Source organism: Meleagris gallopavo, chromosome 19, assembly GCF_000146605.3.
Source record: "Meleagris gallopavo isolate NT-WF06-2002-E0010 breed Aviagen turkey brand Nicholas breeding stock chromosome 19, Turkey_5.1, whole genome shotgun sequence".
Lineage (NCBI taxonomy): Eukaryota > Metazoa > Chordata > Aves > Galliformes > Phasianidae > Meleagris > Meleagris gallopavo.
This window is the reverse complement of record NC_015029.2, coordinates 2399162-2412449: the sequence shown is the minus strand read 5'-3', so window position 1 is coordinate 2412449 and position 13288 is coordinate 2399162. Positions and strand designations below refer to the sequence as shown.

The following is a 13288-nucleotide window of genomic DNA, read 5'->3' as shown; positions in this document are numbered from 1 at the left end:
AGAAACATAGAATCATGGAACTGTTAAGGTTGGAAAAGACCACTAAGATGATGACGTCCAACCATCAATGCCATTGTGCCCACCGGACCAGAAAGAGCTCAGCCCCAAGGTCTGCCAGCTCAGCCCCACAGCACATGGGACAATGCTGGCTTCCGGTCCCTTGGGAGAGACAGCAGGTACAGCCAAGTTCATTCCTCACTGCATGCAGATCAAGAGCCAGCAAGGGAGGTGACTTCAGCTCTTTGGCATGTCAAGCCATTGATCTTATGGTGTGATTCCCCTGCTAAGTTTCCTTGTGGGCACGTTTTGCTGTTGTCCCTGGGAGTTTTGCCAACTAAGACCGAGTCAAAGCCCGTCCCATGGAATGCTTCTTCACTGCAGTTTTGTGGGACGTGCCGGAGAGTAACAGGGTGACAGTGGAACAAGGAAGAGATGCTGGGCAATAACAAACAGCCTGGTGTGGGGACAGGGACATGCTGTACCCAGTGCTTGGGTAGGGCAAAATTTCCTGGGGGAACGTTTGGGACCACCAACATTTGCAAGACTTCTTCAGAAATTCAAGGGCTGCTCTGAAAGTAATGCCTCCTATTTTATCATGTTGGCCAACAATGTCAGATGCAGATGTTGGTGGGATGGCAGCAGAGGCTGAACCTTCCCGATAATATTCCATTCCATTTCGTTGCCGTGTGACAGATGGCAGCAGAGGGGCACTCTGACAGAACAGTGCCTGACATGGGAGCGCGTATGAAGCAAAGGGGTGGAATTGAATTCTTCCTGTTGTTCTTCATCAACACTTACTGAATGTTCATGAAGACCAAACTTTCTGAAGGCCCTGAGCAAGGGCGAGCTAGCCTTGGAGATGACCTACCCTGGAGGCAGCTCTGGTTCAGGCTCATTTTAAACATTCCATCTTTCTAAAGACAGAATAGAAACTGGGAGAGGTTGGAGATGAGGGAAGATGTGTGACTGCATGTTTTCATGGGAATTCATCTTTTTGTCCTTTTTTTTTTTAATCAAAAAGTATCTAAATTTAACGCTGAAACCTCATTTTTAAACATAACTTCAGTACATATTGTACTGAAAGATGTTGAATGGGAGCACTTTGGCTTCAAAAGACAAGAAACGCAGAATTTGATTGATCAGTTTTTTGACCTAAATATGAAATTTCAGGAAGCACTGAGTAAACTGGCTTGGCTGGCTCTGATTAGTGCTGAGTGTTACCATCAGCCAGGCAAAATAATTGCAATCCTGAGCTTTGTAAAAATTGCAAAATGCTTTAAGTGAAATAACTGCCAATGCAAACAACTTTAAGCAGCTGACAGAAGTCTCCATGCCAGGATGTCACCATTCCATTTATTCTCCATCACTCTATGCATTCCCTGAGCAAAAGAGAATGCTGTGGCCATGAGGAGAGCAGGAATTACTAAGAGCCCTTTCAGAGCTGATAATGAAGCAGGAGGGGCACAAGTCCCTTGGTGTGTGCTTTTAGCAGCTGTGGAAGTGCAGATGGAGCTGAGATTCTGCACGGGACGGGAGCAGGATGCAAGGCTCTGGCTGATGGAATTAAGTGGCCACAGCTGCTGGCATGGTGCTCTGTGATCAGATTTAATCAGCCTTATGCTGCTTGTGCTTAAAGCAAATTAAATTAAACCTCGTTTAAAGTAATGAAACCCGAGTAAGCAATGTGCTGGATCGAAGCAGGAGGGGGAGTGGACTGTCACTGCTGGAAATGTCACCACTGACACTGCTGGATCAGGGCTTCCCTCAGAGGGGCTGGAAGGGATCGCAGGGCTGGTGGACAACCCACTGAGAACAACTGAACCTTCAGCTGGGACGGATGAAGAGGGACATCCTGAGAAACGCCACATTGGGTGCTCCATATAGGACAAGCATGGGAAGGTCCCAAAGGGCAGGGAGATGCTCCTCACCAAAGGGAACCTCTCCTGCTTCCATCATCTATCCTATCTAATTAATCTGGACTCAGATTCACCATAGAACCTGTTGCCCAGAGAAGATGTGGCTGCCCCATCTCTTGAGGCTGCTTTGGATGGGACTCCAGGAAGCACGATCCAGTGCCTAACAGTGTTTGGCAACCCTGCCCATGGCACAGTGATTGGAAATGGATGATCTCTGGGGTCTCTTCCAACCCTAGCCATTCTATGACTCCACAGTTCTAGCTACACAGGACTGTTATTTCCCACATTGTTTTGCACTGGTGCTTGCTCCTGGCTTGTGAACGGCAAAGTTATTTAAATCAGAGCTGTGCCAGCCCTGAAAGTCCCTCCACATTTCTCCCAAACCACTGCCAATCTCCCTACAAATCGCCAAAGTAAAGAAAGCAACAGGAGCCCTCCAGCCTTTGCAGCCTCCTGCAGAACCGAAGCCTGATTCTTACCTCCAGGGTGCCTCAGAGCAGACAGTCACCAAACCAGTTCACATTTCCTCTGGCATAGAGCACAAACGATGGCTGGGAAGGGGAGAGGTGAATTGTATACATTTAGGTTCATTCATGAAAAAATTTTGGGTCACTGATCGGATGCCAGCAAAAGCAGGAGCCCATCCCATCCACGCTGGAGAGATGTGCAGACATGAGGAAGGAGTTCAGGTGAAACATGCCTGGATGGCTTCCAGAAGGCTCTGCTGGGGCAGCAGCTGAGCTGGGTTCTCTCCTGTGTAGGGCAAAGCCCTGCGCCAAGGGAACCCCCATCACCCACTGCCAAGAACTGGGAAACTGAGAAGTGTCTGCCTGCATTGCCCTTCCGGTGCTTGGCTTTGCATTTTTGATTTATTTATAGTATGAATGTGTAATAGCATGCTATATGACCTCAGCTGGTTGCCACTCACTTGCGCAAGAGTAAATTTTTGACACTGATGATTAAGATTGCTTTGTTGTGATCAGCAGTGATCTAGGAAGTCCAAAGCTGTAAAATTAGGTGTTCAGCATGACAGCAGGGTAGGCAGACACCTGTACAAGCTGTCTTAGGAAGTCTTATACTTTTACAGTGACCCATTATTTGCTGAGTAGTGACCATAAAAAAAGTTTCTGGTGGAAGAAGTGTTGGACCCCTCACTATAAGAAAAACATGGAGACCGTGGAGCGTGCCCAGAGATGGGCATGGAGCTGTGAGGGGTCTGGAGCACAAGTGTGATGGGGAGCAGCTGAGGGAGCTGGGATGGGTCAGTGTGGGGAAGGGGAGCTCAGGGGGGAGCTCAGTGCTCTCTGCAACTCCTGAAAGGAGGTTGTGGTGAGGTGAGGTTGGCCTCTGCACCCAGGTAACAGCAATAGGATGGGAAGTGATGGCCTCACATTGTACCAGAAGAGGTTCAGACTGGATATTAAGAAAAAATACTTCTCAGAAAGAGTGGTCATTCACTGCAACAGGTCTGCCCAGGGAGTGGTGGAGTCACCATCCCTGGAGGTGTTCCAGAACCATGGAGATGTGGCACTCAGGGATGTGGTCAGGGGGCATGGTGAGGATGGGTTGATGGTTGGATTTGGTGCTCGGAGAGGTCTTTTCCAACCTTGATGATTCTGTGATTCTGTGAAGAAAACCCACCTTCCTTTTCAGACAATAAAATAGTAATGTAAGAGAAAGCCAGACCTTGGGATGCACTGAAAGCCTGAGATGCTGAGATCCTGAGGAAACCTGCCTTGCTTGTCCAACACAACAAATGCAGCCACTGAGCTTAGAAGTGAAAAAGCAGCACCCACGCTTGTTCTTGTGGCTGGGGAGCACAAACAAGCCGTTAACTGATTCCCCCCCCACACACACACACCCCATGCTGTGCCTTTGGGAGCTGGTGCTCAGCTGCTGCAGTGTGAAACCTTCACAGAGCGAGAAGCATCTGTGCAGAGCTCAGGGCTTCCTGCTGCCACCACGCTCACCCAATGCAGGACGGGCTGGGACAAGGCTGCAAAAAGGTGCTTCTTGTGCTGAGGAATGGCTGCAGAAAGGACAGCTGATGCTGGAGGAGTGGTTGCAGGAGGAGATCCAGGCCTGGAGACCTTCACTCTGCACAGCACCAGGGGAAACAGTAAGCTAACGTAACCGTGATACTTTTATGGTTTTTCTTGAGGGCTTTATGGAAGCAGGGCTGGCTCAGCTTGCAGCTGCCAAGAGCTGAGGTGGGTTTTGCAGCACTGCATGGCTTTTGGAAGAGATGCATTTGTGCAAAACAAGTGTGGAACAGCACCAATTCTGCACTCCACACTTCCACTGATGCACACGCATTCTGCAGGTTCCATTCACAGCAGGTGGGCAAAGTGCTGAGAATCAAGTTTAATTTTCATCTAAGAATAAGTTACCTACCAGTCTCTAGATCTCACCCAGACCATTCCCATCTGACACTTGCTGTCTGTGGGGAGTGGATGGTGTTTCTGCTCCCTGGATAAATGATTAAAAGCATGTAAAAAAGCTACATCAAGATAGATGAGAGACTAGTGCTTTGTGCTCCTGCTTGTGAAGTATTTCCAATTTGCAAATTCCTGCAGCGCAGCAATTTCAGGGCTTGTACCAAGGAATTGGTGACAATCAGGAAGGCACAGGTTGAGCAGGACAGCAGCTCCAGTTCACTGCATGGGCTTTCTGAGCATCAAAAGCAGACTGAGAAATGTCCTGCATATTATTCTGTGCAGCAATGTGAATTTCAAGGGAAGATGCTAGCAAACCTTCCTTCCGCAATCTTGTTCAACTGCTTGAGTTAGCAAAGCAAGAGGTAGTCCATGTCACTACTTGAAGAGGTTGTCTTTCCTTCAGAAGGAAATTGGAAGACATTCTGTATATTCTGCAGATGCAGAGCACCCAGTAAATGGAAACAAAGAGTTGTCTTTCCTCAGAAATACATCCCAGTCAGTGGAAACACAGGGTGGACCTTTTTCTTCGCATCCTTTGCACTGGTACCACCAGCATCATCCCAGCAAAAGAGGCAGTCAACGGTAGAACTATTGCACAACACCAAAGATCCAAGCAGCCCTGCTGCAGCCTAAGGCAGCATCCTAAAACCAGCTGACATCTCACTGCCTACAGAATCTGGGCATCACAGCTCCAAAATTAAAACATCCTTAATGAGTGCTTGCAAAGCAGGGTGTGGCCACTCAAGAGGGAGCTGCATTAAGTGAATGGCGAGTGTCTTGTAATGGAAAGGATATTCCTCTAATTGTAAGAGTTTCCTGGCTCTGACATAACGAGGAGAATTATTTCTCAGTGTGTCAGCTTTACTGTCAAGCTGCGGCTGCACACTCAGCACAGGCTCGATGCCATCAGCCTGGAGGTTATTACAGCTGGCATTAGGCAGCTGCTGCTCTGGGCAAACCCGAGGCCACACTGAGCTGAGGGCAATGAACTCAACTGGGGATGCAGTCAACGGACAGAGGGACACAGGGTTGGCTCTATGACCTCTGTGCCAGCCACCACATCCCCAACAGCCACCTCAGCCCTTCCTTTCTGCTGGCTGCAGCTCCAGGTGCACAGAGGTGATGGGGAACCAAGGAGAGGTACAATATCTGGGGAACGCTGCGCGCTTACCTGAGCAGGAGAACGTTCTTGAGTTTGCAAAATTGGGTCAAAAATTGCTCAGTGACAAAATTTCTATTGCTTTCTGCTTCCACTCAAGATGAAAATAAATGAAAATGTTGTGCCAGGCTCATTGCTGCTGCAACCACATCTGTTCCAGTGCACATTGGGGTGAGAGCAGGATGGGTTTTGGTAGCACCACTTCCAGCCCCAGGACAAGGAAAGGGAAGCCAGGGATGAGCATCCAGCCCAGCATTGCCTCTCACAAAAGGTGTCCATGTCCCCAGAATGTGTCCCATCTGCTTTTCCTCCACAGTCCCAGCAATGTGCACTGAAAGGCTGTAGGTGAGATAGTTGCAACCCCACTCTGCTGAAGTCCCGACTTTGTGTTCAGTAGGAGATGTATGCACCCCTAAGTGACTTCAAGCCACCTTATTTTTTGGCCTTCTCTGTATTTTCCAAAATTAAGGCTTTATTTTGCTTCCATATGCTTGGGGAGCATTCATTTCTCTTGGAAGTCCCATGTAGCATATAATCATAGAATCATGCAAGTTGGAAAAGACTACTAAGATCATCTAGTCCAACCATCAGCCCATTGCCATGGTGTGCTATAACACATCACCAGGTGCTGCAAGAGTCTCTGCAAGACACAGAATGAGCCACGATGTTGGATCTGTGAGTTTGATCCAACTAGTCAGTCTACTCCAACCAAGCATGATCTGATTAGCTCTCAGTAAGTGACCTAAAAGTACTTCAAAATTATGTATTTCTCCATTTTGCAATTAGAGGTTCAACATCTTTAGTTGTAGGAATATTCTTTGGAATTCTCTTTTAGATAGTGTAGAGTGAGCCAAGCATTTTGGAGTTGTTTGGGTACGGCCATGAGCCAAGGCATGGCTCTTGACTTTGAGCATGGCATGAACTCCTCCCTGTCCCCATGTCCCCAGTGGATGTGACCCTATAGATATCAGAGCTGCACTCAAACATGCACATGCACACACACCAAACCCCCTCTGTGTTACTTCCACCAGCCCTTCTGAAGCTCTTCTGGGGCAGTCCCACCATGACAGGGCACATCCTGCTTTCTGGTTTGGGTCTGGACCTTTTGCTCCAAGCTGTGAGACTCACACATGGGCTGAGTGTTTGGTTGTTGCTCTGCACTGCGTGATGGGAGCCAGAACCGAGCCAAATAAATGAAAAGCACATTTCAAACAAATAAATGGGGATTTATCTACGCAGACAGCGTTGTCAGCACAGTGGAAGGAGATAAGGCTCAGCTCCCGTTGCAGAAATTTCACACAAATTGATCATTGTAAACCCTCACAGTACCTAGCAGAGTTAATTATATTTCACACCTTAGATAAATAGAACACATCCTCCAGTAAGTTCTGCTGTCTCGGCAGGGTGAGGATGGAGCTGCAGCTTCCCCTGGAACAGGATGTGTGGTCAGGGGTAGAAAAAGTACTGGATAAGGCTGGAATAACATGCAGATGCTGAAATTGCTCCAATTTCTACTTATTTGCTGATCAATTATGAGCTGAGAAGGAGATTTAAAATAAACAACAATCATTTCAATCAATGGCCAGGAAAGTGTGCGAAATCAAAGCAGCTCTGCCTCATTTTTCTATGATCCAGTGTCCAGCCCATGGGAAGAGCCTTTAGCTGTGAGGCCAGAAGCTCCATCTTCCCATGGCCAAAACCAACACCATACTGATGACGCACCAACCCCAATGGCATTGCCACAGGCAGGGCTCCAGAAGGGCATTGCAGTGTCACTGCTGGGATGCTTCATTAATGCATTAAAAAAAATAGTGTAAGGACATCAGGAGAATTTTGAAGGCTGACACCTCTTGCCCAGTTACCACAAATGATCTCAGCGGCACCTATTAAATCATTTCAGAAAATACCTGGAAACATTAACCAGCAAAAAAAATTCCACCTCATGTTTCCATTGGCTCAGATATATGCAATCAACCTTATTTTGAGAAACAAAAAATGCAAACAACAATGAGTTGAATTATCATTTGTACCTTTGCGGTCCCGGTAAAATTTCCCATCGTTTCTCCGGTTGCAAGTTCAGAGAGAATAGGTACATGGGGCAAAGCTGAATCAGGAAATAACAAAATGGGTAGAGGGGAAATTCAACAAGCCCTGTGCGATGGCGGATCTGAGGCTGGGCTCTTGCCTTGGGCCTGATTCCCAGCACATCACACCAGTGTGACCTTCAACATAACCGCATGAGAGAGGGCTCTTCGGTGCTCTGAATCCTGAAATGACTGACTGCTTACTCAGGCAACATCCTCCTGGGCTAATTAGTCACTTGTTGTCACTCGTTCTCGTTTCTTTGCTCTTGCATTGGCTCCGTGGCACAGCTGTGTCTCCATCACCATCCAAGTGCTCTGCTCAAAGGGCATTTCCACTGCTTGGGCTGAGCCCAGGGCTCTGTAGGGCAGCTCTGTGCACCTGAGGCTGTTGGCTCACATGGTTGTTCTTCTAAAGATGCTTTCCATTCCTGGCTGTCCTCGAAGGGCTTCAGAAGGGCTCATACGCAGTTTTGAAGATGTAAGCAAAAAATTATTTACCACTGGCTTCCCACTGCTGCCCAACAGCCACTTCTTCCGAGAGGAGAAGTGATGGCCTCAGGTTGTACCAGGGGAAGTTCATGCTGGATATTAGGAAAAACTCCTCCAAAAGAGTGGTGATGAGCGGCACAGCTGCCCATGCAGTCACCGCCCCTGGAGGTGTTCCAGAACCGTGGAGATGTGGCACTGAGGGCAGCATTGGTGGTAGATAGATGGTGGGACTTGATGACCCTAAGGGTCCTTTCCAACCTTAATGATGCTGTGATTCTTGGAAAAATTATGTTCAGTCCCTTAATTAATTTATGCCACCCTTGAGCCAGCCCTGCAGCAGGAGTCCTACAGATCTCAATTTCTCTCTCACTCAATTTTTGTGCTCTAAATTGTCCAAATTCAGTGCTGAGCTCAGCAGGGACACCCTGTCTCATTCCTCCATGCTGGGGAGGAACTTGGGGCGGATTTATGTGTCCATCCCTTGTTCACCACGCTGGTATCTTGTGCTCTCTTCCCTCTTTTACAGTAATACCATTTTGCAAGCAGAAATGGCTAGTCATGAGGATGTAGATGGCTTGCCTCATCAGCCACAAGATCTTCCTAATTTCACTGAGATTAAAAACCACCCAACATACTGTTTTGTTTGACTCTATGTGCCAGCTCAGACGCTCCATCAATCACGAGCCAGAGGAGTCTGAATACCTCACAACTAACACAAATACTTGCTGAGCTCAGCTGCAAGATGCTAATCACACACATGTGTGTTGTTACTGTACGGTGGCAACTGTTCCTCAGCTAATCAATTATGTTAATAGCCCTCATAAATAATTTTGTTGTGGTTAGGTAGGGGTGTGAATACAACTTGCCTCACATGCTAGTGTGCAAGGCCATTCATCTGGCACAAATAGGGGCATGGCTCTTAAATCTGATTTATCTTGTGTAAACTGGGGATAGTTCCATTGATGAAAATGGAACGTTTTCATTCATTTACATTTCACCTGTTGTAGTTTTTTTAAAGTTTTGTGGCTTTTCTTCCTCTTCTGCCTATTCTGGTCTTCTCCCTAATGCTGCCATGGCACGCAAGGCATGTGGGTGCTGAGCCAAGTGCCTATAGGAAATCTGCTGCTCTGAAACACCACCCCTGGCTGCAGGCCAGAGCTGGATTCCTGCTTTCATCATCGATTTCCCCTGCAAGCATAAGGCAGTGACTCACTCTTCTCACACCTCACTTTACAGAGAGCAGCAGAAAGGTGATGATGACATCTTTTTCTCGCTTGGGTGATTCAAGTGTGATGCAACCTCTTGGGACAGGGAATCTCACACTCCTCCAGCCCAACCTGTGACCTGCAGAGCTGTGGCTGGCAGTTTGGCCATTGGTCCCTCCTGGCTCCAGGGATGGACTTGTCACTGCAGGGTTTTGCAGATGGGAAGGCAACAAGCCCAGTTCATGGAAAGACTCCATTAATAGCACAGGTAAGGCTGATGTTTAACTGTAATCAAGATTCAAGCAGTTCTTGGAGCTATGGTGCCTGCAGAGCAGCAGGATCGGGACCACAGCCATAGGCACGGTTGGGCCCACAAGACCTGGAGATGTGGCAGCATCTCGAGGCAGAAAGCCATTCCCATCCCTTGGCACTGTGCCTAAACAGGCAGATGCAGCATGCACTGTTCCATGGGGATTTGGGGTGTTGAATGATCTGTTTGGGAGTGCTGGGCTCCCTCCTCGTGTCACATTGAGGAACAGCTGCCAGAAGCATTAACATTCCCAGCTGATCCTCTGGGATGGCAGAAGGCTCTGTTCTTAGTGGTACCCAGTGCACCCAGATGTGAGCACATCAGCAGCACTCAGCACACTAACAATAAACCTGCCAAGAGATAGCTCATGAGCTCAGTGCACAGTTTGCATTCCTCTCCCCTTCCTACTGCTTTCCTCTGTGCCCCAGCACCTCGTTGTGCCCAGTCCCTGTCCCTTGCTGTGTTGTTAACCTGGAGTTCCCACTAAAGCACAAAGGCTGTGTGCTTTTTCATTGTTTGCTTCCAAACTCCATAAACAAGCCTCATTTCCCAGATGGCTGTTTTGACTGGCCACGTGTAGCTGCTATTTGGACAGCAGGGTGCTTCTTTGAAAACATGAAGTATTTGGATGAGCTATTCTGGAGTGGTGAGCTCGGATCTGATAGCCTGGGCCACTTTTAGATCCTGTTTGCCTAATGCAGCTGGATTTTCTCTTATCCAAGAACTCAGCACTGGACCTAGGACATAGGAGGAAGTGCATCCAGCAGCCTCCCAGTGAGTCAGGCTGAGCTGCACCCAGGTCTTCACACACAGCTCTGGCTGGGAGGAAGGACCTGAGCAGCATGGAGGGAAGGGAGATGAGAAAAAGGGGTATGTTACAGAATGGATGATGAACTTTGGATGCTGAATTTCATCAGCTTCCCAAAAGGCCCCAGCAAGTGGGGCTGCTCGGAGCTGTTTCTCTTTTCCAGGCAGAGCAAATCAGGATGCTTCCAGATGGCAAAGGGGGAAAGGTCTCATGGGAAGGCATCCATCCAGCCACACAATCCAGAAAGCCACCTGCTGTTGCACAGTACAGAAGCCTGTGCTTCTCCTGAGCTCCCATCCTGCCCCACAGAGCTTCAATCAGGTTTGTATCAATGTTTGGGTGCTCCTGGACCACGTCCTCCTGCTGCAGCAAGTTTTAGGGGTTGGGGGATTCTCTGCTCCCTGCACGCAGCCTCCATCGCTGCTTTGGTTTTATTCCTTCTGCAGTAAGATTCTTGGCCCCATCCTCTCCCTGCTCCTTCCCTGGACCAGCATCTCCCAGCCCAAGCAGGACTGGAAGAAGAACTGGTAAAAAGTAGAGTCACTGCTTTAGAGGGTTTGCAGGGGGAATACAGCAGAATCAGGGAGGACTGCTTGCACGCATCTCATTTAGAAACAACACAACGGAGAAGAAGAAACCACAGCAGCATTTGGAGAAACGTTTCATTCCCGTAATCAGCATGGGCAGAGAACAAGAAAATCAACTCTAAAGTGTCCTCCAGGAAACCAACGGTGGCAAAATGCAGCAGAGCAACACTTAATCTCAGCTGTACTGTGTCATTTTTGTATTCTATTTCACAGTCTTATTTTATTCTTGTTAAAAGAATAAGAATAATAATAGGATAAGGTAGGCATGGGAAAATATGAGCTAGCTGGGGGTTATTTCTGTGAACAGCTGTAGAAACAGGTTTTAACACACAATGAAAGCAGATGAGATCATAACTTTTAATAGGAACACATTTAATAAACCAAAGGCGGAGAGGAGATGATCCATCGCCTTTATCGAGAATTATTCATTACGATTTATATCAAGGAGGAAACAGCACTTTCCTAGAATCAGTGCATCTTCAACGGTAGGTTAAAAAAAAACCATGGGATTAATGATTTTTTGAGCGCTCTCCTTTGATAAAAGCCGTAACAGCCCAAGGAACATCAGCCATCCTGCTCCCTGTGTGCTCCCAGCCCAGCCCTGCCCTACCCTGGAGGAGCTGAGCAAGGAAGCACCAGGGCTCTGCACCGACTTGTGCCAAGAGCAGCAGCACGACTGCAGCCCAGCCTGCTGGCACAACTTCACCCCTGGAAAACACCAGGAGACGACGCTGGTCTCTGCCAGGGGTGACTCCCGAAGCTCTTGTGGCCCTGAGCCTTTGCATTCCTATTCAGGGAAAGAGATTCTGGAAAGTATGTGGGAATGAGGTAGCGATGAGGAGAGGCTGCCTGAAAACCTCCAGGTGGGACAGCGAGGAGAACGGATGTGTGGGCAGTCAGAGGAATTACCCCAGTGATACAGTGCATTCCTGGGACAGCAGATGCCGGCCAGCCCTGAGCAGTGCTGGTCTGTCTCAGCACAGACCTCAGTGCTTCACTCAGCACTGTTACCTCTGGTGGTGAGAATTCTGCTGTTAGAGGCTGCTCACTGGGCAGGACCTACAGGGCCAGCATCTGCCAAGCAGCACGAGTGCCCCAGGCTCATTTCTGAAGCAGCCCAGAGCAATTTCTCCATAATGTTCCATTAATGTGACAGCTAAAGCCCTGGCCTGCTGTAAAAACATCACTCCCATTTACATTAATTGCAACCATTTTCATGCAATTTGCTTCCAAATGTGACCAACCGCAGCTTCAGTGGCTGTGAGCTGATGAAGTCCCGTTGAAGTTCATCTCATTTATCACCCAGAGTGCAGTTATTACACTGGCTAAGGACGTGGCTCTGCACCGTTCCCTTTCAAGATACTGACCAACACCTGGTCAGAAACAAAGACAGAGTGCTGCTCCATTTGCTCAAAGAAGCTGTGGATGCCAAATCCCTGGAGGTGCCCAAGGCCATGGATGGAGCCCTGAGCAGCCTGTGCTGGTGGGGGGCAACCAGCCCATGGCAGGAGGCCAAAACAAGATGATGTTTAAGGTCCCTTCCAATCCGAGCCATTCTATGACTGGATGATCCTGCACCCGACAAGACTTTGGACTTCTTCAGCTCCTGACCAGCCACGAGGCAAACCACCTGCCCCCAGAGCAGCACTGAGGAGGAATGAAATATCACTTCATGTAAATAATAACTAGCGACTACAGCAACATTGCTGTACTCTGACCAACTTCTATACTAACACGGAGGTTTCTTCACATGCCAGGGACATTTTTGTTACAGTTATTTGGTATTTGTAGAATCATAGAATGGATTGGGTTGGAAGAGACCTTAAAGATGGTGTAGTTCCAAGTCCCCTGCCATGGGCAAGGATATATTTCACTGGTATTTATCATGCAACCATCATCTCTTTAAACACAAATCGTTTCCATACTGGGGAAATCTTAAGAAAAAGGCATTTTTCCATGTGCCTCATTCACTGCTCAGGGTCCCTGAGGGTCCCAATCATCCTGCTGCCAGTGATGCAACTTTCAGCCTGAAATAAATAACCTGCAGCCTAACCATGTAACAGCACGCAGTGTCATTGGGAGAGTACTTCCCTTTCCATGCAGCTGCTGCGGTCTCCCTTTCATTACTGGAAGCACTGCTGTGCCTTATGAGCCATAGTTCATCACTGGAAATGAATCTGGAGTTACAACAAAACCAAGAGTCGGAGTCATGAGTCAAATGTCCTCAGCTCATTGGCTGCCTGACAGCATTGCAGCATGAGTTAACCACAGCTGGGATTCCTTCCTGATAAA

The 13288-nt window shown here is 48.2% G+C and overlaps 1 long non-coding RNA gene across 1 annotated transcript; it reads left to right on the top strand.

The window, feature by feature from the left end:
- Nucleotides 1-3766: 3766 nt before the first annotated feature.
- On the top strand, nucleotides 3767-12482 carry LOC104913661. The gene is made up of 4 exons (XR_795532.3): nucleotides 3767-4035; nucleotides 9323-9559; nucleotides 10573-10730; nucleotides 10856-12482. It is a non-coding gene; the product is annotated as an uncharacterized LOC104913661 (long non-coding RNA).
- Nucleotides 12483-13288: the final 806 nt, after the last annotated feature.